Source organism: Carettochelys insculpta, chromosome 3 (assembly GCF_033958435.1).
Source record: "Carettochelys insculpta isolate YL-2023 chromosome 3, ASM3395843v1, whole genome shotgun sequence".
Taxonomy (NCBI): Eukaryota; Metazoa; Chordata; order Testudines; family Carettochelyidae; genus Carettochelys; species Carettochelys insculpta.
In genome coordinates, this window is record NC_134139.1 from 196,621,864 (window position 1) to 196,648,128 (window position 26,265).

General features: G+C 44.7%; 1 protein-coding gene across 1 annotated transcript in view; it reads left to right on the plus strand.

The window, feature by feature from the left end:
* Positions 1-26,265, plus strand: part of RCAN2 (regulator of calcineurin 2) — a 152,324-nt gene that overhangs the window by 123,718 nt on the left and 2,341 nt on the right. The window lies entirely within an intron of this gene.

The window sequence follows — 26,265 nt, forward strand, 5'->3', positions numbered from 1 at the left end:
CATGTATTAGAGTCCATTATTCCCAGCATCAATGCTTTCTGCTTCTAAACTGCTGAATAAGAGGAAAACAAAGAATTGTCCTTTCCACTTGCTGCAGCAGCATTATAAATAGAAACATGTAAATGAATCCTCTAGCTAGCTGGGTAATAAATCAATTCGTGTTCTGGAGCAGTGAGATGTGAAATATCGCTCATTATTGTGCACTCTGGGACAATGCTGCACGAAGGTCATATTCACTCTCATTTAAGGAGCCTGCAGGGAGTAATATGAAAAGCCATTGTCAGCTCTTCCCCCTCCCTGCCTGCTTTCTATTTTTAGCGCTTGTTAGAGAGATCGATTTTATTTAGCTGCGGGAAAGATCTTAAAAGAGGGCTGCAGTTCTCAGTTGTGCTCTTCCTATATTTAGTATTTCATTAACAAAAAAAACCAACAACATAATCCTCTGCTGCCATGGCACTCATCTCTTTTCAAAAGGGCTGCCATGGCTGAAGACACACACCATTGCTAGCATCTTATGCTCATTGTATCCCACGGGTCTTGTCCCTCTTTAAAAATCTTAAATCATGATTAATTTATTCCCAAAAAGAAAGGGGCATTTTACAGTGGGGTTTTTAAATAGCTAAAAATGTAAGGGCCTGAGTCCTGCAACTTTTACCCAAATACTCTAACAACGGGTGACATTCATTCCTGGGCAGATATCCAGGACAACGTCCATGCACCACATAAGTCACATGACTTAAGTTCCATTCTATGCCAGGAGGTGGAAGTATGAAAGCTTACATGGGAGCTTGATGGACTTAGCAGAATTTGATTTTCACGTCCATATTTCTGCAGTACAATGTTGCCAGACAATAGCAATGTTTCTTTTTAAGAGTTTTTTTTAGATATTTCACAATTTAAATTTTAACACTTGCAATAAATTATGAAGAGCTCAGACAATTATTTAATGCCACGTTGAGAGTCAAAAAGATAAAGCGTTACAAACCATTAAAAGTGTCGGCATCACATGTCATAATTATACCAAGTAAATATCCTTAAACCATCATACCAGTTTTACTGTTCATTCACTAATCTATTTGTAACCAACCAACTGAAAACGTGAAATAACTGGATTTTGACTCTTTCAGTTCTCATCAGCATTTTTCTTGCTTGGCCAATTGTAAATTTTGATTATTGATGGAAATAAGTCAGCAGTTTGTCCATGGTGAAACTGACATTTATTGATAGCTACAGATAAAAATTGAATCCTTCCAAGCCTAGCTTTCAACAATGCATAGGACTTATGAAGAGGGTCAGCACAGGGGTGAATGTTATCTGCTGATTTCACTGTGATTCAAGTCCCAACGCTGGACCTAGACAGTTGTTATTCCAATAAAGTGAATGAGCCGTACAACAGTACAGGTTGGACTTCCCAAAACTGAGACTCTCTGCGCTGGTAATATCAGGCCATGGATGTTCCTGGAACAGAGAGTCCCTGAGCTGGGAGTCTGGTGGGAGGAGGGTTGGTGACTGGAAGAGGCATCCGGTGACCCTGCCATGCTGGGAGCCAGGTGGAGTTGGTGTCCAGCAGCCCAGCTGGGGCTAGAGGTAGGGGAGCCAACTGTGGTGGAAGTGGAGCCAGTGGTGGGGAGGGATGAAGGGCTGGGGGACCTGGAGACCTCCATATGTCCAGCAAATTGCCTCATTCAGGACCAGTCAGGTCCCAAGGGTGCTGTGCCAGGAATGGACCTGTAGAAGTAATTATAGGCACCTGTGGGCAAATTTAGTTCCTACCTTCACAGACGTTGCCTTGCACCTGAACCAGTGAAGTTCCTCTGTGCAATGGGAGGGGCTGGATCCAAGGACCCACGTATGGGATGTTCCCCAACTCTGTGGATATTCCCTTCCTTTCCTAGCAGCAAACATGGGGTAGAGGTGAATCCAAGGATCTGCTACTGTGTGGAGCTTCCTGTCCTCTTTCCCCTGCCCTTGTATCGAGACAGCTAGGATTGCAGATGAACTGGGAGCTGGATTTGGGCCTTAGATCATAAAGGGTTTAAGCAGTGGCCCCTGCAGTGGGGTGAACTTCCTCCTTATCTAATACCATCCAAGTGATGATCTCTGAAAGCTTTACAGTCCTTAATTAGTTCCTTGTCACACGCCCTGGAATGACAGGTGAGTAGCATCAGTTTATTACAGTTACTAATACTGAGCTTCAGTCACTTGTCTAAAGCCATGCAGTAAAACCAATGAGGGAGTCAGAACCCAGGAATCCCAACTCCTTGTTCCCTCTAACTGCTAGACCACAGTTATTCTTATGTGAATGACACTGACACTAATTACTCAGTGAAAAACACTTTGCTGTAGAGTTAAAAGTACCAAAGAAAATAGAAAATCCCTGCATGGACTTGTTATAAAAGGAATGCGTAATCACTTGAACACAGTTATTAACATGGGGGTCAGCACCTTAGATAGAAGGCTAATGTTGGCGTGGATGGTGGTGATGATGGTGGGGGAAGATAGAATACAGACCAAAGAAAAAAATCCTGTGTGTAATGTGGTTTGTCCATGAAAATCTCTGCATTTGTTCTTGACCCTCTTTGGTTGTCTGTTTGGGGCTTTTCCTACTCCTGATCAAACACTGTATCATGAAGGGGAAGGCATCATATTTCTGTGGAGTATTCCTGGGGCCAGGTATGTTTATTGGTTTAGTCTTCTGTTTAGTCCAGTCTTACAAGCTGGTCACTGTATGAACCCAGGTACAAATACTACATAGCAACTGCACTGAGCCAACAAAGGAAAAATTCACCTACCAGAAAGAAATGGTGATTTTAAAAAAAAAAGTAGAATTTTGCTTGGCTGATGTAATCCCAGTGACTGACTGTTACTTCTTATTACTTTATGATTGGGGAGCATTCTACTGGGAAATCCCCAGAAAGTAACACAGGGTTTCTCAGAGTTCCCCTCTGTCAAGAAAGCAAAACTCCTTTGACAGTAAATTCCACTCCCCATTTTGTTTCCTAAAATGTTACTACCCTCACTTCTAGCACAGCTCACCCCACAAATCTGTAATGTGCCTTCATTTGGCACCAATATCAGCATCCACATTCAGTCTGGCTTTATCCATACTCTGCTAGCCAGACTCCACCTCATATCCCAGCTAGGGAGCTACAGGAATGATCCTGCATTTACTCACTTCCATAGAGTTAGTTATTTGTGGCTTGTGTGTGGCACAATTTTCAGGACCTGTTCCTGCAGCCTTTATTCCTGTTGAAGTCAGTGGAGCTATTCACGTAGGTAAAGTCTGCTCAAGGGCTAAATTGGGTCTAGTCCTAATGCAGCCTTGCAAGAGTAAGAAGGTTCCACCTTCTTTGCACAGCTTACCTTAGAAGATGCTGAGGTCTTAGTTCCAGGTGTTGGGAGTAGAGGAGCACATAGCTTGTGCACCCAATACCATTCACCCCACCCCACCCCACCTTAAAAAGCAAAGGGCAGCAGGGAGAGGGAACAGGTGGAGCCATGCTTTTTACCCCCTGCCCCCGCAGCACTGCCTATGTTGACCTGTGGAATTGGCTGGTCACAAGGTAGGAGTAAAATGCATGCTGAAATGGGTTGTAGCAAATAACAGTCTCCTGCCCCATGTAATTGGGATGCCACAGGATCTATATATTGTGCTGCCCCACAATCTGTATTGTGCCACTGACTCACAGTTTCGTGGTTTCTCCAAGCATGGTTCCCCCCTGTATAGAGAGGAGGGCCCTCAGTATAGAAAGGATGTGGATGCATTGGAGCAGGTTCAGCAGAGGGCAACGGAAACGATTAGGGGGCTGGAGGAGAGGCTGAGGGATTTGGGCTTATTTAGTTTGCAGAAGAGAAGAGTGAGGGGCAGTTTGATAACAGCCTTCAACTTCCTGAAGAGGGGGCTCTAATGAGGATGATGAGAGACTGTTTTCAATAGTGACAGATGGCAGAACAAGACGCAGTGGTCTGAAGTTACAGAGGGAGAGGTGTAGGTGGATATTAGGAAAAACTGTTTCACCAGGCGGGTGGTGAAGCAGTGGAATGCGTTGCCTAGAGAAGTGGTGGAATCTCCATCCCTAGAGGTATTTAAGTCCTGGCTTGACAAGGTCCTGGCTGGGATGATTTAGTGAGGGTTGATCCTGCTTTAGGCAGGGGGGTGAACTAGGTGACCTCGTAAGGTCCCTTCCAGCCCTAGGATTGTATGCTTCTATGACTCGGCTACAGTTAAAAATATGTAGTCTGTCCCTTAGGGGCTGCAGGATGGAGCTGTACAGAGGATAAATGTTTAATATCACGTATATAAACTATTTTAACTATTTAATGAAACTGCATTTTGATTTTTAAGTAAGTAAAAGATTAGTGATTCCATACAGATAAAAAGGACTAAAAACGCCAGTGCCTTTCAAAACAGAAAACCACATAGGAAACACAGGAACTTTCAAGAGGCGTAAGTAGAACAGTTCTCACCGACAGGCAGTTGTTTAAAGTCAGAATTCTGTGGGAGTAAACATGAGCAGGATTTCATCTTTAAGCCTCTGTGCTTCCCCTAACAGGACAACTTGGTTCCTGTTTCCAACCCTCTGGTCCAGTCTTCAAGTCCTCCTCTAGCCTCCACTTCTTCAACTATCTGATGGCACCTTTAATAGTTTTCTCTTGCGCATCTTCAAAACTCTTGTTAGTACAACTTTCCTTCCATCTTCTCAACCCAATGTTCCTTTCCTTCCATCCTTCCCAACCCTAAATAATCATTCCTGATAAGACATAAGAAGGCTTTTATAGGAAATCCCTAGAAATAAGAGATGGAGGGTCATTCTCTGCCACTGAAAGACAAGATTAGTCTGCACTGTTCAGTGCAGCTATTGATGGTTCTAGTGCACATGCCAACTTGTGATTGAGGACCAGATTCACTATCTACTTAATTACTGTGAGAAAATCCTGAATAATCAACTGATTATATCCATTACCCTGGCTTATGTAGGTGATGGCTACCTACACAAGTAAAGATCTCAGATCATCAGCCCAGGTAAATCTTCACAACTACACTGACTTCTATAGTGCTGTGTCAGATTATTGTGCCTGAAGATCCCAAACATTACCTTTGAAAGAGAATGCCTTTTGATGCACTTTTAGAAAGGAAGTTGTGGTTTATGTTGGATTTTTATGGATCTTCCAAATGACTATGACTTCATAATAGGCCCCAGTCATGTTGATATTCCAGGACAAATCAGTAGTTTTGTGGCTAAGCTATATTTTTGGTTATCTGTCACCTTCACTTACAGATAATGGATACAATGGATTTCTGCCATACCTAAGCCCACCTGCTTTCTGCTGAAGCAGGAACCTGACACCAGAAACAATATTTGGTTACGGCTAAATGTGTCCACAAGTCCCTTTTAAGAACACAAATGATAATTCTGCTTTGTGAACTGATGTCTCCAGCACATTTCAGAAATGGTATCCTACACAAGGAAAGATATGTGGTATCTGGGCAACAGCTGGAGAATCCAAAGCTCCTCTAAGAAGATCAGTGGTGCACCTTGCTGCTTACAGCAGTGTAAATCAGGGCTAGCACCATAGAAATTCAAGGAGAGTCAGAGCAGTGTTGGTGAGATGGAGTCGATGAGTGTTCTTACAGACAAAGCTTTTAAACTCTTCTCTGGCTGTTGTGGCAGGTAAGGGGACTTTGTCACAGGGTAAGCTGGTGCTTTAGGGCACGTCAATAGTGCAGCTGGGAGTGAGCCTGCCAGCCCCAGTAAACAGACATGTTCTATCAGAACTTGAGCTAGCGTGCTAAAGATAGCAGTGTGGACACTGCGGCTGAGACTCTGGCTGGCCACAAGCGCTGAGAAGAACTCAGTGTACTAAGCTTGAGCTTGGGTGGCTAGCCAAAGCCTCTGTCAGAGCTGCAATTGTAGCTGCTGTTCTTAGCATGCTAGCTCAAGTTGTGCCAGCACCAAGTCTTGCTCCCAGCTGCAGTGTAGACAGATCCAAAGAGGGCTAGGACTCAGCCTCACCCATGCCAGGGTAGCCTGCCGCCTCAGATGAAGGGAAGAAATCCATTGGTGTCATGATGGAGCATGTTGCTCAGAACCAGACCTGCTGGGAGTACAAAGGGTAGCCTGAGACACTCAAAGGTGCATTTATTCAGGGAGGCTGTTCTTGGCTTCCAGGCAAAAGGCCTGGGCAGTACACACTTGCAGGGACAAAGCTAGACCCTGCTACCTTTCCTTTATCAAAACTGTTGTGTTGTGGGTTGCACAGAATGACCCATAGATGGCAGTATTTCAGTGGGGGTGTGTGCGCTTGTGAAGTGGTTCCCACATTTATAGGGCACATTCTACAATTAAGGTGCAGGCCCAAGCTGGAAATGGTGCCTGTAGCCCTGCTGGGAGAGACCATGTGCCTGCTTCACACTCACCTCTAGGGATGCTACCCATTTTGGAATCATCTAGCTCTGCTGGCTAGTGGGAGCAGTGGAGGTTATGGCCCTGCCTCTTTGGTGTGATTTATGCTTTATCAGGGAGGTTGCTAGTAGGGATCATTTCCTGCCTCTCATCTGTGGAAGGCCTTTGTGTTGGAGGTGCAGTATGGGGTTGGCTATATACCCCTTTTCTTCCTTCAACATGCACACACAGGCCAGACCCAATCTGACCTGAATTGTTTGTAAAGGTTGTAAATGTAAGATGTTAAAATGCTAATGAGAGATTTAACATGGAGTAGACAACGCTGAACCTAATAACATTTGGTTATGATTCAGAACAGAGAACAAGGGAGCTGCAAAATACCACTACTACGCCTTTATAACTAATTAATCGACCAAACAAAATACATCCACTGACAGATGGTAAAAGCTTTGTAATGTAATAGGAGCCCATCCATGAAAGGCCGTGATACTGCCTCATAAAACACTATAAAACTATGTGCTATTAATTTTTATGACTTTTTAAATTCTAAAATATTACCAGACTCTCTCTCTGCTGTTATTGCTGTGTGTGCAATCATAACAGGTCACTAAGACTTTCATGGTTTAACGTGGCTGAAGCTCCTAGTTCCCATCTGAATAGTGAGGTTCATTGCATAATGGTTAAGTCCCTGAGTGCTGTTTTTATTTTCTGCCAGCTAAACTCAGTAGAGAAAAATGTAAGGTATTCCTAGAGGGTTAGGAGTTCATCTGGAGCATTTTCGGGGGCTTCTAGGAAATATATTTCTCTCGCACCTTAATTGCCGTGTGCATCTTTGCCTCAAGGTAGATTAGAACTCATTGAATTTACTTGGTGAGCTATGATGGTTTTCAGAAAAAGGTGATGTGTATTTCCCTAATTCATTTTTTAGATAGACTGCTAGATAATCTGTAATGTAGATAAATGAATGCACACTCAGCAAACTGTGTAACACAAAGAAATAAAAAATAAGAGGAGGGGTCTGAACATATTAAAGTGGGGAGAGGAGGAGGACCAAACCATGGAGACACTGAAGGAATCACCCAAGAAACAAGAGGAGAATAAGGGCAGGGCACAATTATGGAAGCCAAAGCAAGACAAGATCTTGGAAAGAAAGGTATGACCTATGTCACAAGCAGCTAAGAAGTTCAAGGGGATGAAGATGGAGTAAGGAATTAGCCGGGAAAACACTGTTGGACACCTCAGTGACTACGGTTAAATGGGGGTAGAGAAGCCACATCCCAGCTGTAGAGGATTCAGAGTGCGGCTGCAGGAGAAGAACTTGAAATAAATTTATTAACAGTACATTCAGGGAGTTTTGAGTATGAAAGAGAGAGGAAATAGAGCAGTGATTAAAGAAGATGGCGTTAGGGCTGGCTTTCCAAGGGTGGTGGTGATCACACCATGCTTGATTTCTGAGGGGAAGGAGGCTGAGGAGAGTTTCAGGAGAAGAAAAGAGAGGTCGGGGCAGGGGATTAGGAGGCAGGAGAGAATGGGATCACTAGAGCTATGTCTGCACTGGAAAATTAGGTTGAATTTGTTAAGGATGATTTTCTAGCACCTGGTTTTGTAAAGTCAAAGGTGCATGTCCACATTGCTACATAAAGTAGATGGAGTGTATCCCCATTAGCGTTACCAGGTTCAACTTGGTCAGCAATGCACTGTGAATATTTATCCCACAGTTTCTGCTGCCCTGTTTCGCTATGGCTTTCTGTCCCAGCATGTGATGGGACAAGAATATGGCATGGGTTATTCTGGGTGTGTGTCATCAGCATCCCAAAGGGCACTTGTCTCCTCCCCTCTCCATTTGGAAAGCCACAGCAGAAATTGTTTTTGCACACACACCCCTTTTTTTTTTTTTCCCATATCTATGCATATGCCATTCAAGGCCAGCATGGAACCTGCACAGCTTAAAACAATTGTGGCAAGTGTTATGAGCACCTCACGCATTGTGCTGTGGTACGTGCAGTGCCTAAGACCCATGAGAGCAGTGAAGACTCAAAGGAGGATATGGACATATATGAAAGACACACGGGAGAGGAAGAACAGGAAGATGCTTTCTGAACTCAATGCTTTGTACGCAATGGGCTTCTGGTTCTGGTGTTGTGAAATGAGCTTATAGTGATGGGACCACATTGTTCTGCAGGCATGGGATGATCAGCAGAGGCTACATAACATCTGCATGTATAAAGCCACTTTCATGGAACTTTTCCACAGTGCTGCATGCGTTGGTGGATCACAAGGGCCATTTCCTTGAGGTCAATGTGGGATGATTAGGAAAGGTGCATGATGCACCTATCGTTAGGAACTCTGGTCTGTTTAGAAAACTGCAGAATGGAATTTTCTTCTCGGACAAGAAAATCACTATTGGAGACATGGAGATGCCAATAGTGATCCAGCTTACCCCTTGCTCTCTTGTCTCATGAAGCCATGCATAGGCAACCTGGGCTGCAATAACGAGCAGCTCAACTACAACCCGAGCAAATGCAGAATGGTAGTACAATGTGCCTTTGGCCATTTAAAAGCCAGATTCAGGAGCCTCCTGACTTGGTTAGATTCAGTGAAGGCAACATTCCCCTCATGGTGGCATTCTGCTGTGTGCTTCATAATTTATGTGAGAGCAAGGGGAAAACTTTCATGCCATGCTTGAGGGCCAAGGCAGATCACATGGCCAGTAATTATGAGCAGCCAGACATCAGGGCAATAAGGAAAGTACAGCGAGGGGTACTGCTAACCAGGAATGCTTTGAAAAACAGCTTTATGAATGACTGGACAACAACATGACAGTCATGTCTGTTGCTGTTAAGGCGGTACCCCTGATGGATGTGTGCTTGCTTGTAGAGGCTGTAAACCACATTCCCCTTCCCCCACAACACAAGAAATAAAGACACTGCTTTTGTGAGCTTAATTGTTTTCATTCAGGGGACACGAGGAGTTCATGGCATGGGCTTCAGGGGCAGGTAAGCAAGAGCATCTTGCCATCACAGGTGGGGGAATGTCAGCCTTCTGCTCTCAGAAGTGTCCCTGGGAGTGAAATTGCAAGGCTGCCCTTGACTTTCCACCTCACATTCTGGGGTGCCTACATAGGGAGGTTAGGGAACATGGCAAGGAAGTCATGTGGTTTGTTATGGGCTGCAGTGGGGCTCAGGGCTCCTGTACCAGTCACCACAGGTGTTCTATTCTCTGCCTCATCAACTGTACCATCTTCTCCTGTGTCTCTGATTCCTGCTGTCTGAGGGTTCTCCTTTCATCCTGATCAGCTCATTTGTCCTCCAGAGTGATTCTCTTCCATGCATTTAACTGTGCCTTGTCCTTGTGGGCAGCTTCCATGTGCTCTATGAACATGTCTTCCTATATTAATTTCCTCCTACGGATTTGTGCCAGTCTAACAGTTGCTGAGGGAGGTGGGTGGGCGAGCAGTGGTCTCAGAGTCAGCTGGTGAACACACTGCAACAAAACATAAGTGAAGACCAGACATTAAGGAGATACATATACTGCAGATAAGTTTAATAACACACCAAGGAATCTCATGAAAGAACCTCTGTGAAACACACTAGGAATATATTCCAAGCAAGGAGAAATTTTGGCTTCTAAGCATCCCCTGTGCAGCAAGCACTACATGGAGATCTTAAGGGACCTGCTTGACTTGTTTTGGTTCCATCCATGATAAGGCACAGAATGGGGGCATGCTTCCAAACCTGTGATTGCAAAAGCAGTTTATGCAGCTGTGCATGCTGCAAACAGGTGGAAGGGGGTAGGAGCCATGTTGGTGGTGATCCAGTATGGATATTCTTATGTTTTTATGTCATCATGTACTTCTCCTTTCCCTTTGCTGTGGCATTGAGCCTTTCCCTTCCTCCAGGAGCACAGGGAAAGAAAGGGAGTGTGGCAGGGGCTCGGGGGTCTGGGGGGGAAGCATGGCAACATGTTTGTGTTGGGGCTTTGTGTCTCTCACAGTCACAGCCTGTTTGTACTCCTGACTCTGCTGTCAAGGTGTGGTCAGGGCATGATGGAGCAGCTTGCACTTACAATCATAAAACACTAGAATTGGAAGGGATCTTGGGAGTTGATAGAGTCCAGTTTCCTGCCTCTCAGCAGGACCAAGCACCATCTAGACCATCCCTGATAGATGTCTGTCTACCCTGCTCTTAAAAATCTCTGGTGATGGAGATTCCACAGCCTCCCTAAGCAATTTATTCCAGTGTTTGACCACCCTGACAGTTAGGAAGTTTTTCCTAATGTCTAATCTAAACCTCCCTTCCTGCAGTTTAAGCCCATTGCTCCTTGTCCTATCCTTAGAGGCCTAGGAAAACAACTGTTCTCCCTCCTCCTTGTAACCCTCTTTAAGGTACTTGAAATCATTATCATGTCCCCTCAAAGTCTTCTGTTTTCTAACCTAAAGAAGCCCAGTTCTTTCTGTCTTCCCTCAGAGCTCGTATGTTCTCTAGACGTTTAATCATTCTTGTTGCTCTTCTCTTGACCTCCTCCAATTTCTCGACATCTTTCCTGAAATGTGGTGCCCAGAACTGGACACGGTACTCCAGTTGAGGCCTAATCAGTGCAGAGTAAAGTGGAAGAATGACCTCTCGAGTCTTGCTCACTGCACTTCTGTTAATGCATCCCAGAATCTTGTTTGCTTTTTTTGCAACAGCATCACACTGTTCACTTATGTTTAGCTTGTGGTCCACTATGACCCCTATATCTCTCTCTGCAGTACTCCTTTTTAGATGGTTGTTTCCCATTCTGTATGTATGAACCTGATTGTTCCTTCCTAAGTGGAGTACTTTGCATTTGTCCTTATCAAACTTCATCCTGTTTACCTCAGACCATCTCTCTAGTTTGTCCAGATCATTTTGAGTATGATCCTATCCTTCAAAGCAGTTGCAGCCGCTCCCAGCATGGTATCCTCTGCAGACTTAATAAGCATATTCTCTATGCCAGTATCTAAATTGTTGAAGATATTGAGTAGAACTGGTTCTAAAACAGATCCCTGAGGAACCTCACTTGTTATGCCCTTCCAGCATGATTGAGAACCGTTAATAACTACTCTGTGAGAATGGTTATTCAGCTAGTTATGCACCCACCTTACAGTGGCCCCATCTAAATTGTATTTGCTTAGTATACTGAGAAGATGATCATGCGAGACCATGTCAAATGCCTTATTAAAGTGTAGGTATACAACATCCACTGCATCTCCCTTATCCACAAGATTTGTTATCCTGTCAAAAAATATCAGATTGGTCTGGTAGGATTTGTTCTTTACAAATCCGTGCTGGCTGTTATGTATCACCTTATTTTCTTCTAGATGTTTGCAGATTAATTTCTTTCAATTATTTGCTCTATTATCTTTCCTGGCACAGAAGTTAAACTGACTGGTCTGTTATTTCCATAGTTTTTCTTTTTTCCCTTTTTATAGAAGGTCATAATATTTGACTTTTTCCAGTCTTCTGGAATCTCTCCTGACTTCCAGAACTTTTGAAAGATGATAGCTAAAGGCTCAGAAACCTCCTCTCTCAGCTCCTTAACTATTCTAGGATGCATTTCATCAGGTCCTGGTGACTTGCAGACATCTAATTTTTCTAAGTAATTTTAACTTGTTCTTTTTTTTTATTTTATCCTCTAGACCTAACTCCTTCCTGCTAGCATACATTGTTAGCCATTTCTGCATCAACATTCTTGGTGAAGACCGAAACAAAGAAGTCATTAAGCACCTCTGCCATTTTCAAGTTTCCTGATACTGTTTCTCCCTCCTCACTGAGTAGTGGGCCTACCCTGTCCTTGGTCTTCCTCTTGCTTCTGATATATTTATAGAATGACTTCTTGTTACCTTTTGTCTCTAGCTAGTTTAAACTTGTTTTGGGCATTGGCCTATCTAATACTGCCCCAGCATGCATGTATTGTTTGCTTATATTCATCTATTGTAATTTCTCCTAATTTCCACTTTTTATATGACTCATTTTATATGACTTTCCTCCCTGCAGCTCCTTGGGCATCACATGCCTCCCTTGCTCTGCTGGGACAGTGAAAATTTCCCTTCCCCTAGCAGCTTGGGGAAGAGAGTGGGTGGTCTGGGTATGGTGAAGCAGCTTGTGCTATCACATAGCAACTCAGTGCTCCTTCTCCTGCTTCTTATAGGTTGTAAAAAGAGATATTAGTCTACTTAGAATAAGAAAAATTGATAAGAAATTAATGCTGACTCAACGTGGGCACAGGGCTGGTCATACTGCACTGCCTTGTGGTGCCATGACTCTGGATTACTTACTGGGGGCTTGGTGTGGAAAGGTGTCCTATTGAGGAGGTTGGAATAAGGGAGGCTTCCCCAAAAATCTCATGAGAAGAATTAAAGAGTACCTGCCTGAGAGTTTTATGAAGGTGTGCAAGGATCAGCGCTTTGTCCCCAGACGCATTAACAAGCTGTTCCGAAGGCCCTAGGCACCTGCCAGAGATCACACTCAATTGCCTTAACCCACTTGTAGCATTATTAAAAATGAGAACTCGCCAGAAGTTCCCTACGCGCCATCATAGTTTGGCTACAAAACATCCTGGGAGGAGGGAATGAGATCCAATTTTACAAAAAGTTCCTGGCTGTCAGCGAGATCAGCTGCTCCATTCTGTTGACCATTCTCCTCCTCCTCCTCTTCCTCATCTATGTCCTGCTTGTTGTTGCCAGAGGCTTCCTAAGGAATCTCTTCAGATGTATCCCCAGACCCTTTGGGGACAGTGGTTGGGTCACTCCCTAGAATCCCATGCAGCCGCTCACAGAAGCAGCATGTTTGTGGTGATGACCCAGAATGTCTGTTTGCTTCCTTTATCGTACATGAGCCTGAAATTCTTTATTTTCATGCAGCACTTCTGGGCATCTGTGGTGTACCTTTTTACCTCTAGACCCTGTGAGATCTTGGCATATACATCTGCATTTCTTTTGTTGCATTACTGTTTTCACAGCACAGGTTCATCCCTTCACACAGCAATAGGTCCTAGAGCTCCTGCATGCTCCATCCTGGAGCTCCTCTGAGGCCCCGGGGAATTCATTGGCAAATGTGCTGTTGAGTTGTGTTGCTGAAGTGTGTTGCCTGCTGTGCTTGCCACATTAGCCAAACAGGAAATGACACTTAAATTTTCCTGGGCTGCTTCTTGCACACCCAGAGAGCAGCGGAGCTGAAAGCGATGACCAGAGTTGTCACGTTGGGGTATTATGGGACACCACCTGGAGGCCAAGAATGTCAAATTTCACAGCACTTTGTCTGCACTACCCTAAGGTTGACCATGTAAGGTCAAATTTGGTGTTACTCCTTGTGAAAAGCAGGATTACAAAAGTCAACCTTGTGAGCCCTTAAAGTCAATGGACTTAACCCTGTAGTGTGGGCTGATTCTTTACAAATTTGACCTACGTTACCTAAATTCAACCTAATCTCCCAGTTCAGGCCAACCCTAGGACAGGTAGGTATATGGGTTTGAGGAGGGAAGTGGATTGGAAACCTGGATCGTAGTGATGGAGTGAGGGAGACAGTGATGGGATATGGGGGGATTCTGGTTTACCTTGTCTGTCTGTGCCTAAAATAGGCCAGAAAGATCCTGTGCACAGAGGGAGAAGGGTTTATCATGAAGTGAAATGTTCCAAGTCAGTAACAACTTTAGCATGGGAGCCTGACACAATGATGCTGTCTCACTGCAAATGACTGTTTAGAAAACACCAGAGCTGTGCAAAGCACTGGCTTTTTGGTTCCCGGATTATACTGAAGAAAGGGGGAGGGTAACTCTTTTGGTGGGGGAGTGGTTTTCACAAAATGTTTCATTCGATCCAGAATGAAATACTGAATAAAAATTTATTTCATACTGAAAAATTAAAATTCTCTTTTTTAAAATGTCAGCATGAAAATTGTTAAACTTTGTGACTGAAACAATTCCGTGAATTTGACACAAATCACACAATGTTTTATTCAACCCAAGTTTGGACAAAAAATTTTCACTGATGAATTTTTCCTCACTCTAATGAATACATCAGTTAAACCCAGCTTCCACAAAACAACCTGCATTTCTATCTAGGAGAGTAGGTGCTGTCCGGCTGGTTTTACTTTTGGTGTGCATGAAGTATGTGTTAAAATTGACAGGTTTGGCTGGAAGAAACAATAAGTAGATGCAAAAGCCACAGGATCTTCACTTGTCTGCCTCCTGTACTATATTGAAAGCATTTAGGTCACTCTAATTCCTGCCTTCTAAAAATGACCACAGGTGGTCCCTGACTTACAAACACATCAACTTACGACCCTTTGTACTTACGACCAACCTCCAGCTACCCTCCCACACACCCCAGCTCCCCTCCTCCAGCAGGGGGCTCCAGCTGCATACCTGGGGCTCCCCTCCAACCCCCACAGACCTGGCTTCAACCCCATGCCTCAACCCCCCCACCACCCGGCTCCGACTCAACCCCCATGTGGCCCCTGATCATGCCCCCCCCACATGGCTGGCTCAGCACACAGGGGGCTCCATCCTGCCTCCTGCTCAAGCACCCTGCCCCAGTACACCCCCATTCAACTCCTCCCCCACCTAGCTCAACCCCCTCATGGCCCCCGCTCAGCTCCCATGTATGGGGTCTGACTTCAAACCAGGCCTGGGGCTCTGGCTCCCAGCCCCTGGTGGGGCTCCAACCCCACTCCACTCAACCAACTGGTGCACCCCACGTTTGACCCTCCCTGCCCGGCCCAACCCTCCCTCCTGTGGCCCTAGCTCACTCCCGCTTGCTGTGCTTGGGGCTCTGGCTGTGAGCTGCCACTGGCATGCACAGGGGTTCTATCCCCCATGCCAGCTCAACCCACCACCACCCCAGTTCATCCTCCTCCAATCCCCACTCCGCCCACCTCAACCCCCCCCATCTCTAGCTGACCACCGCCCCTACTACGTGCTGGGCTCTCAGCCGCCAGCCACTTCAGGTACATGAGGCTCTCTCTCTCTGTCCCCCAGTTAGCTCCCCCACCCCCGTTCACCCCATTTAACCCTCCCAATCCCACCCCAGGCTTAACTCCCCTGCCCCCTCCTAGGGCCCCAACCCAAGCCCTTCCTGACTTACGCCAAATTCAAGGTACGCGAGGGCTGCATGGAATGCAACCCTCACATACCTCAAGGGATTACAATATAAGGGTATTTCCGACTTACAACCAACTCATGTTACAACCAGGTGTTCAGAACCTAACCCGTTCATAAACCAGGGACTATCTGTAATTCACAGATTAAAGTTGAAACAGCAATTCTTATCCAGCCCTGAGGTAAACAGGTGCAGCTTTGTTGAAGACCACAGGATTGGTGTCACTTGCCCTGGGACTGAATTTGGTCCAAAATGTTTTAAGAAAGAGTTAAATCATAATCCCCACATTGAGGATTTAGAATGGGGGTGCTGAAACTAAAAACACATTCCTTTCAAATGAGCCCTAGTCTCAGGCTGCGTTGTGGTCAGTTCCCCTCACACCTGAGCACTGAATAACGTACTAAATGGGGCAGATGTATAATAGTCAGCTTTTCTTAACCATTTGGTCCTTCACTCCAAACACATTGGTTACCTGAATCTCCTGAGTGAACAAGGTCCTCTGCAGTCCCCTTGCACAGATGCATAGGAAGAGAGAAGAATGAGGAAAATTGCTTATGGGAAGTTAGACATCAGCACTCAGAATAAGTAGGTGAATTTCATCCTGGGGAGATTCCTATTTCTCATTCCGATATTGATGTACGGTAGAACTCCAAGATATGCACACTCAAGTTGCATGAATCTCAGGTTAACATGACTTTGAGTGGCAGGGAGCTGGCATCTGGCTCTGGGTGGCCCACCACTCAGGGGAGTTGGGAACCTGACCAGCACAGCAGCTCTGGTCAATTTCTCAGCTCCTGTGAGTGGCTAGCAGCCAGGAGCCAGTTCCACTCTCAGGAGCAGGGAAACTGACCAGTGCAGATCAGTTTCCTGACTCCCCAAGTAATGCAAAATTTGACTTATGTGGGGTTACACAGGCATGCAACCTCTGCATAAATCGGGAGTCTACTATATTTTGTTTACAAATGTTTACTATTGAGGTAGAGACCTTGCGGACTGCCATTTTGTTTTTCTGCTGAGTCGTTACACTTTCTGACAGTACTTTTATATTTCTAATTCTAGCTTCTAACTGCTGTTTTTGGAGAGTGCCTAGTTCACTCTGGCACTACTACAATCTAAATAATCAGCATGTGTATATTGGCATTTAATTAGGCTGGAAAACCTAACTTGGACTAAGAGATCATCATCAAAGCACCAATCGCTTCAATGGAGGCACATCAAAGCTGGGGATTTGGCCATGATTTTGGGTCTCTGTGTCCCTTTAAAAATTGGGAGATCTTTTTCATACTATATTAATTACCTTGGTATCTAAGCTATTAATAGGACCACAGTAATTTTCTTTTGAAGACCTAATTAACAGTGAGATAGAAATCAGATTCTATTTTTGTAAAGATCCTGTTGATTGAACATGACTGTGTTCTAATAATTTAGTTTATTGGCCTCATTTTCAGTTCAGCTGTAACAAAGCTTCCATATTCTGGTCCATGATTTTGTATGCATTAAAAATACAAAATTGTAGCTGCAGTTATTTGCAAGGGTAACTTAGGTTCTTCTGAGTTTTTATCAGAGTCCCAATGCAGGGGTGTGTGTGCCACATGCATACAACACTGGATTTTTCTTAGCTAGAAGTGTCCATCAGGTCTGTGCATGCACTGTGTGCTTCTGTGTGCTCCCATGGATAATAGAACAGGTGGCCACAAAACTCTTTCAGAGCTGGGAAACAGAATGACGTGAAATTCAGTGTTGATAAATGCAAGAAATGGAAGAAGGATCTTAGATTCATTGTGGCTAGTTCTCTGAAAACATCTGCTCAGTAAGCAGCAGCAGTCAAAAATGTGGACAGAATGTTGTGAATCATTAAGAAAGGAAGAGTTGGTAAGAAAATATATTGCCTTTATATTAATCTATGGTACACCCATGTCTTGAATACTGCATGCAAATGTAGTTGTCTGATCTTACGAAAAGGTTCAGAAAAGTGTAACAAAACTTATTAGAGATATGGAACAGCTTCCATATAAGGAGAGATGAAAAAGAGATTTTTCAGCTTGGAAAAGCAACTACAATGGGGAGTGGGGAATGTGATAAAGCTTTATAAAATCAAGACCAGTGTAGAGAAAGTAGATAAGGAAGTGTTATTTACTCCTCCTCAGACCACAAGAATTAAGGGGTCACTAAATGAAATTAACAGGCAACAAGTTTAAAACAAAGGAAGTATTTCTTCGCACAACACTCAATCAACCTGTGGACCTCTTCGCCAGAGGCTGTTGAAGGCCACAAATGTAACAGGGTTCAAAAAAGGTCTGTATAAATTAATGAAGATTTATCCATATCTGTTAGTTAAGATGGGCAAGGCTAGCATCCCTAGTCTCTGTCAGAAGCTGGGAATGGGTGACAGGATGGATTACTTGTTGATTACCTGTTCTGTTCAGTCCCTCTGGAGCATGTGGCATTGGCTGTGGTGAGAAGACAGGATTCTGGGTTAGATAGACCTTTGATCTGACCCAGTATTTGTTATGTAATGGTCACAACTCTCTTTCATTTCCTTGTGCCTGCCCATGGCAAGTGTCCAGCTCCCTAGTTTTCAGCTCAGGCTAAACTGAAGTTTTTGATTATCTTCAGCCCCACTTCTGATCTTTGTTGTTGTGGAATGTTTTATTTTTTTACTTTGTGAACTGAGTAACCATTGGACAATGACAGTCTGTATCTGGGATTGTTAGGGCAAATACCAGTGTGCATATGTGAGATGCTACTTACCAGATTTCTTCTATAACCTTTCAGATATCATGTGAGCAAATATGATTAACACTCATCTCAAGCCTTGTAAGAGCTGGCTTGGTAGCAAGACATGTACTTGAGGAGCAGTGTGATTTTTTTTTTTCCCCCTCCATGTCCCTCACCCCCTCCCTTCCGATACTCATCACAAACATGCCATGGACAGGCTAAAGGGCCCACCTAAAACACCTCCAATTGCATATGATTTGAGACAATTTGCATCTGCACATGAATGTCTTGGAACTAACATCATCAGGCTAGCCATCTATAATGTTCCTGCCCATTCCTCACAATTCCAGGTTACAGAGAACATGTTGTCAATGCACCGGGTAAACCAGCAAAGAATGTTTGATCCTCTCTCTGCCTGGAAATCGTTAAAATTGGTGTTGTCAATAGGTGGTGACCCCCCATGCTTTATACCTTCCAGAGACAAGCAATTACCTAGCAGACTTTCTAAGCAGAACTGTGCTTATCAAACAGAAGTGGTCACTACAGACAGCCTTCCTAGGCTTGATGGTCCATCAGTGGTGCTTTCCCATCAGATTTGTTCACCCAGAGGATACCACTAAGTCCCAGACTTCTATTCTGGCAGAGATGTGAGCTCAGGCTCTCTGTTGCCTGCCTTCCTCCTTTAATTGTCTTGAATTCTTGTATGCATTCCTGTCAACTCCTTTGATTCTAGGATAATATCCATGGTCATATGACATAAGGCCTTAGTCATCATGATAGCCCCATGCTAACCAAGGCAGTTATGATCATTAGATCTGCTGAAGATATGAGCAGCATCCCATACCCCTTCCAGTTTGCCTGACATAGTACTGCAAAACCAGATATTTCACCCAGGGCCACAGTCGCTGCAGCTGATGGGCCAGATATTGGCTGGCTGAGGGGTGCTGACAGAGACTGCCCTCCAATCTGGTCAAAAAATTCATATACACGAAACTGTTTTACCTGGAAAGCTTAATGCTCCAAATGGATAATATTATCCAGGTGTGCAACTCAGAAAAATACTGAGCCAGTGGAGCCTCCAGTACCAAAGACCTTAAACCACATCCTGCTCTAGAAACGTGGAGCTACTGTTTAACTCTCTTAAAGTCTTCCTTTCTACAGTATTGGCATGTTATGCTCCAGTACAGTTTCATTCAGTCTTCTTGCATCTTCTGGTATTCGGGAGTTTTCTTCATGCATGCTCTCCAGTCAAAGACCTAATTCCCTTATGGGCCTCAGGGTCATCCTTCTCAAGCTTATGAAGACATCTTTTGAAGTACAGTTGGAAAACTCAATATATCCATCAAGCTGCACTAAGTGCCAACCTCAGGGCATACTCTTAAGAAGCAGGGTACATGCCCCAAACTGGTTGTGAGTTCTATAATTCCATTTTGCCAACCAAGCATCAAGTGTGAACTCATCAGAATTGTAACAGTCTAACCACTGAGTCACGGTCACTTTGGGTACTCCAGGATGTGTCATAACTTACATGAGCTTAACTTTGTGAGACGTGGTCTGTTACACCAAAAATCACCATAACATTCTGGTTACTCACAGTTGCAAATGACCAGTCACTTTCCCAAGTCAATTGTACATTACACCTTATGAGGACAACACTTGTAGTGACTCCTATAATAAATTAAAGGAAATGAATTCTTTACAAATTAAAGAAGAGGGAAAACACAAAGAAGTTAAAATTTTAGTTTCCAGAAGATGATAGAAACTTTCATAAGTAAGCTTTGATGTCCTTTAGAGCTACCCAAGCCAAGTACTGTGAAGCTTCTGCTTAGTAATCCTTGCCTCTCAGAGTCCAAGCAGCACAGAAATAGTTTCTTATTGCCAGGGATTTTGGTTTCCTTCCACAAAAATTGAAGCTGATGGGACAACTCTACCTGCAGGTCTCCTCTTCACTGGTGTGGAGGGGTGCACTTAACTTTCTTTTTTCCATTCATATTCTACAGTGGTTTGGCTGGTTCTGTGTGCCTTCTTTTGCTGGGCAGGTGATAGACCTGTGTCATACCAGTAATTCATACTTGTTAATGTTTCTCTCCTGACTGGTGGTTCATAGATGGAGTGAACACTTATGTGTGGTACAGATATGTAATGGAGAGTGACTTACTGCCATGGCACCTCCTGCTGGTTACCCTTGGGATTAACTTGATTGTCAGCATGGCATCCTTGCCTGGCTGGGGTCACCAGTCATTGCTTTCCTCTCTAGCTCACACTCTCCTGTCTGGACCCATGTTGCTCCCTGGATTGTGGTGCCCTCTTCAGGACATTGCCCTCTGTCAGTGCCCACTACAGTCTCTTGCCCCCTTCTGGGGGTAACAGTAATTCTGCCTTCGTACACCCACCACTGTGACCCACTGCAGCCTCAGTCTAGCCACTCACCTCAGGCACAAGCCACAGGCCATAATGGCTGCCCCCAGGTGTTGCTAAGTGCAGTACAAGGGGGAAGAGAAGAGTTTCAGGCCTTCCCACTACTCTGAGGCCTGGTCCAGAGACCCTCTGGCGGCAGCCTTCTCCCGCCCTCCTCCTCTCTCATGTAACTGTCTCATTCCCTAGGCCACTTCCCTGTGACCACTTATATCAGTACCAGCAGGCTGGCTGGTGTCAGGCTGGAGCCTCTGACCTACTCTCTCCAAGTCTGCCCAGCACTGCTCCCTTCAGGTGCTTCCTCTTATCGGGAGCTGGTCCTGCACCTTCCCTGGTCCCACTGACTTTGCTCTGTTGAGCAGCTCTTTATACACAGGGCAGCTCCAGCAAGCTGCCCTCTCGTTGGGTCCCCTAGGAGCCTTTTCCTAATTGGCTGAAGTGCTGTACAGGCCCATTCCAGCCTCCATTAACTCCTTCCCTTCTGGAGTGGGGCAGTGGCCCCACTGTACCATACTGTAAGCAAGATTAATACATGCAATTACTTCAAGCATTTCATGATGTCTAAAACACAAAATACATTTTTATAAATCTAATAGTGAGTTTAACAATAATAACGCATGGGTGAGCCAGACTAATTCCCAGCTATGCATTTGTCACTTGTTCTGTTGAGCCCTATGGGCCATGGCATGAGCTGGCACCTGGTCTTCCAGCACCACAGTACCACCAAGATAGATATTTTTGTGGTCACTGCATCAGCATGGACAGTCAGCAAGTTCCATATTTTTATGTCCGGGTTGCTTTTTACCTCTTTTCAAAGGAACAAGATGGTGGTAAAACTGTACATCAAAGTCACCCGTAAGGTAGAGTCACAATTTCACCAGAACCATTCCATTACCCTATCAGTCGTCATCTTGAAACTGCACTCAGTGCTTGGAGAAGAGTTGTCTCCATAGCCTTCCCCTGTAACCTCACCAGGACTAAACTTTTTGGACTCTCTCTTTCCCCACCAATGTTCCTTCTAATTTTTTCCATCCATTTGTGGAATCGGTTTTGTTATGTGTACCATGTGCAATGTGCACCAATGGAAACACATGGGGCCTGCAGTGGGTGCTCTGCCGGTGAGCTATACAGCTCTTTAATCTCTCATGGGCGGCTGCCCAAGTCTCCGCTTACAGGAAACACAGCTCCCCACCTCTTCTTGGTGTATCCCGTGCCTTGAAAAGGCTATCTGGTCACAGAAGATCCTTGAAGTGGATCATAGAATGCGTTTCCACCAATTACCAGCTGGCTGACTTGTCTCTCTCTCTGAATATCAGGGCACCAGCACCATCTTCCAGCTACTTCAGAAACAAGCTGATCTCTCAGAGCTAAAAAGCAGCAGTGCATAGTCATCTACTAACTTTTGTTAAGCATTATGTATTTGATATAGCAGTCAAATCAGAGCCCAGATTCAGATTCAGAACAGTAGTACCTTAATCTCCTATTTGACTGATGCTGCTGAACTTCAAGGGAGATTGTCTGTCACCTACAGTGGAATCCACACTGACGCTTACTTGAAGAAAAACATTCCTCATTTTTTTTTTGAGATGGTGTAATCAGTTTGAACCAGTTCTCCATTCCTACAGCATCTCAAAGACTCTGTTATTGTAGGGCAGTATAGCGTGTTCACCTAAATGTCTTCAGAACCTGATTGATGGAAGCACTGAATCCTGATTTGTTCAAGTGACATTAATTGCTGCTGCCATTACTTGTGCCCTAGGTTTCTGGCTGTCCCTCTGTCCATAGTCATTTCCGCTTCTCATTTTCAGTAAAATAAACCTTAGGGGAAAAATTTAAGCATAAGAGAACGTGGCATCTGAACTGGGATTATTACCTTTTAGGAGGACTGTGAATGTGAGTTACTGTACGTGGCATGCTAGGAAATGGGTCAGCTTTATATGTGCGTACTTCACCACAGAGCTGTTTGCAGCTGACAGTGACCAGTGTGGCCCTCAGTGCTGGTTGGCAGCATTGACGTCAGCCTGTAGCTGAGAAATTAACTGCAGCCTGCAGGGAAGATAGGCAGAGGAAAACCATATAATTTTTCCAGACAGCATGACCAAGCCATTTCTCTTCTTATATTTTAGCTTCTCACCCAGCCCCCTTGTGCTTTATTCAATTTGGATTTAGGAAAAAGATTTCCAAAAAGATAAGTTTTATGTCAGCATTAAGGGGATCACAGCAATAAAGTATCTCTTGTAGCAAGAAGTCTAATTTATAGTTACATAGGGTCCTGTGGCACCTTATAGACTAACAGAAAAGTTTTGAGCATGAGCTTTCGTGAGCACAGACACATCTGATGAAGTGAGTCTGTGCTCACGAAAGCTCATGCTCAAAACTTTTCTGTTAGTCTATAAGGTGCCACAGGACCCTTCGTTGCAGTTACAGATCCAGACTAACACGCCTACCCCTCCAATACTTAATTTATAGTTGTTATTCACTATCTTGATTGTAAAGTTGCTTCTCACCTCCTGATAAAAGTGTACCCTGTACTTTAATCCTGGGCCTATAAGCTTCACTCACATGATAAGCAAACCACCACAAACACCATGCTCTCCTTGTGGCAGGCATAGAATTACTTGCAATGATAGGGGCCCAATGCTGCAACTTTTTATTCAAAAAGGTTTGTGTCAGGAATAATCATGTAAATGAAGATTTTTGGGCTCAGGCTCAGTAATTTATAAAACCTGTAAAACCCATGAAAGCTTATGGTTCTGTATTTATATAGCCCTGAGGAGCGCACAGTGAGGTCCTGCTTCATGGCCAGGTCCATTAGGCACTACCACAATGAAAATAATTAGTATTAATAATTTATTCTATAGCAAATAGGATTTTTGGGTTCCTTTTAACCTACTTATATGGTACTTTGCTCTCTTCCTGGAGCATTTACAGTAAATGTTCACTAGCCACTCTTAATTCAAAGCAGTCATAGAAGCATAGTTTGTCAAAAAACATAGTGGTGTTTGCCAGTCTTAATAAACCAATTTCTCAGACATAAATAAAGTCACTAGTGCTTTCAGGCATAATAGATGGAAATGATTCATTCCAATAGGTCATCTACTCTGTCCCTTTCCAGTGCAGGACTGTTTCCTACAAAAATTTTTTCTAGTGCTTTCTTTAGTTGAGTTTCAGCTGCCAAGCTATAGGACTTCAGAGAGGTAGCCGAGTTACTCTGTATCTTCAAAAACAAGAAGTCCTGTGGCACCTTATAGACTGACAGATATTTTGGAGTATAAGGTTTCTTGGGCAAAGACCTGCTTCATCAGATGCATGAGCTGGTGGTTCCAGAGGAGGGTTTAAATATATGGGCTTATGAAAAGGAGGGAGTCTCAGTCAAGGGGAGGGCCAGAGCTGACAAGGTCTGTTCTGTCATGGAGGATGTGGCCCATTATCAGCAGTTAATGTGGAGTTGTGAACATCAAGAGGAGAAATCAGGTCGGTTCAGTCATGGAGGATGTGGCCCATTATCAGTAACTGATGTGGAGGTGTGAACATCAAGAGCAGTTCACACCTCCACATCAAATACTGATAACGGGCCACATCCTCTATGACTGAACTGGCCTGACCCATTGCTCAGTGTGTGATTTCTCCTCTCCTGATGTTCACGACTCCACATTAACTGCTGATAATGGGCCACATCCTCCATGACTGAACACACCTTGTCAACTCTGGCCCTCCCCTCCTTGTCTGAGACTCCCTCCTTTTCATAAGCCTATATATTTAAACCCTCCTCTGGAACCACCAGCTCATGCATCTGATGAAACAGATCTCACTGCTGGAAAATTTTCCGGTGGCTCTTTTTAAATTTACTTTTTCTTAATTCCATCCCATTATTCATAGTTACAGCCTCATGTACCACACTGAACATAGGCAACATAGTATGGGGCGAGTGCACAGGACTTGTAGGTAGGTAGGAATTGTTGAGTTCTGAGCCACTTTCTGTGGTGCGGTGAGCAAGTTATTTCATTTTCCTGCCCAACATTCCACCTCCCCAACACTGACCTGCGTCAAAGGGGAACTTGGAGGGTTGAGTAATGAATGTGCATGTAGCACTTAGAAAATTCTAGGTGCTAAATAAATGTGTAACCCATTGCTCAGGGTGTTACAGGTCCTACCTGGAGCCTGATCTGCAGAAGATAGGTGAATGTTACAACTACCACTAAAGAGCACTTACTCATGCTACAGTCTCCCATGCTTTTAGACAATGCTTTTAAAAAAAAAAAAAAAGCTGGTCGTCAGCCAACTCCCCCAGCCTCCCCACCCTGTGTTCCCATATCTGGGGCTGGTGGGGTCCCCAACTACCCAGCTGGGGTGTCCATGGCTGCAGCTGCCAGCAGGGCTGGGGGGCTTTGGTTCCCAGATCATGCTGCTGTAGGGCCAGTGGGGCTCCAGCTCCTGGTCCCTGCTACTGCAGGGCAAGCGGGTGCTCCAGCTTCCAGACCCCATGCTGCTGCAGGGACTCCAGCTTCCGGCCCTGTGCTGCCACAGGGCACAGGTGCTCCAGCTCCCAGCCCCACAACAGCCTCCCGATGACTGCTGGGCAGGTGAGGGATCTGGCTTCCAGGCTGCTGCAGAGTTATCAGGGGCTCCGACTCTGCGCTGCTGCAGAGCCAGCATGGGCCCTGGCAGCCCTGCAGCTGTGAGATGGCTGGTTGTGGATCCCTGCTGGCAGCCCCAGTGTGGCAGGAACCCCAGTCAGGGAGGTGGGGGAGAAGATTGATGTGGAGGTTGTGTACTGGCATGTGCCACAAAAAAAACTTTGCTTTTAGCACTAGGTCTCTGGTTCTGTCCCCTATGTTAGCAAGATGACAGCTGTTTTAAGTGCTACATAGATGCTGTGCCTACATACAGTGTAGAGCATGTGGAGATGTTTACCACTGGAATTGGTTTCAATGATAAACAAATCTTTTCCCTCTGCCTGCAGATACAGCAGCTAGAGATATTAGAGATGGGACCAAGCTGCACTGTGTAAACCTGATCTGAATGATCCAGGAGTCTAAGGAAGTTTGGACAAGGGATACTGAGGTTTGGCCCATTTTAGACATAAGGGACAACCATGAAGTTTTGAGTCCAGAGCTGAACTCCATGTGGATAGTGTTTAGGAGATATGGTTTTGAGCTTGGCCCATCTCCATACCACTCTGCTGCCTTCTCTGTCCCCTTACACATAGATTTGTACCTTGTCTACTCTGTGATTCAGCTCTCAGTGATGCTGCATTAGTGGAAAATCCTTGTGGAAACACTAGTGCAATTTGATTTTAACTAGTCCAGATTATCCTGGATTCCACCAGGGCCTCTATAGCGACATCTACACTAGCCCCCCTCCTTTCAGGAGGAGCATGTTAATGGGCAGTTTGGAAGATGCTAATGAGGCACTGACATAAATATGCAGTGTCTCATTAGCATAATAGCAGCTGCATATGATTCAGAAGTGCCACTTTCAGACTGCTGCTGCCCATGAAGACAGCAGCCTTTCAAAAGGACCCCCTGACTTCGAAAGCCCCTTCTCCTATTTGGTTTTAGGAAGAAGGGGCTTTGAAGTCTGGGGGAGGGGTCCTTTCAAAAGGGTCCC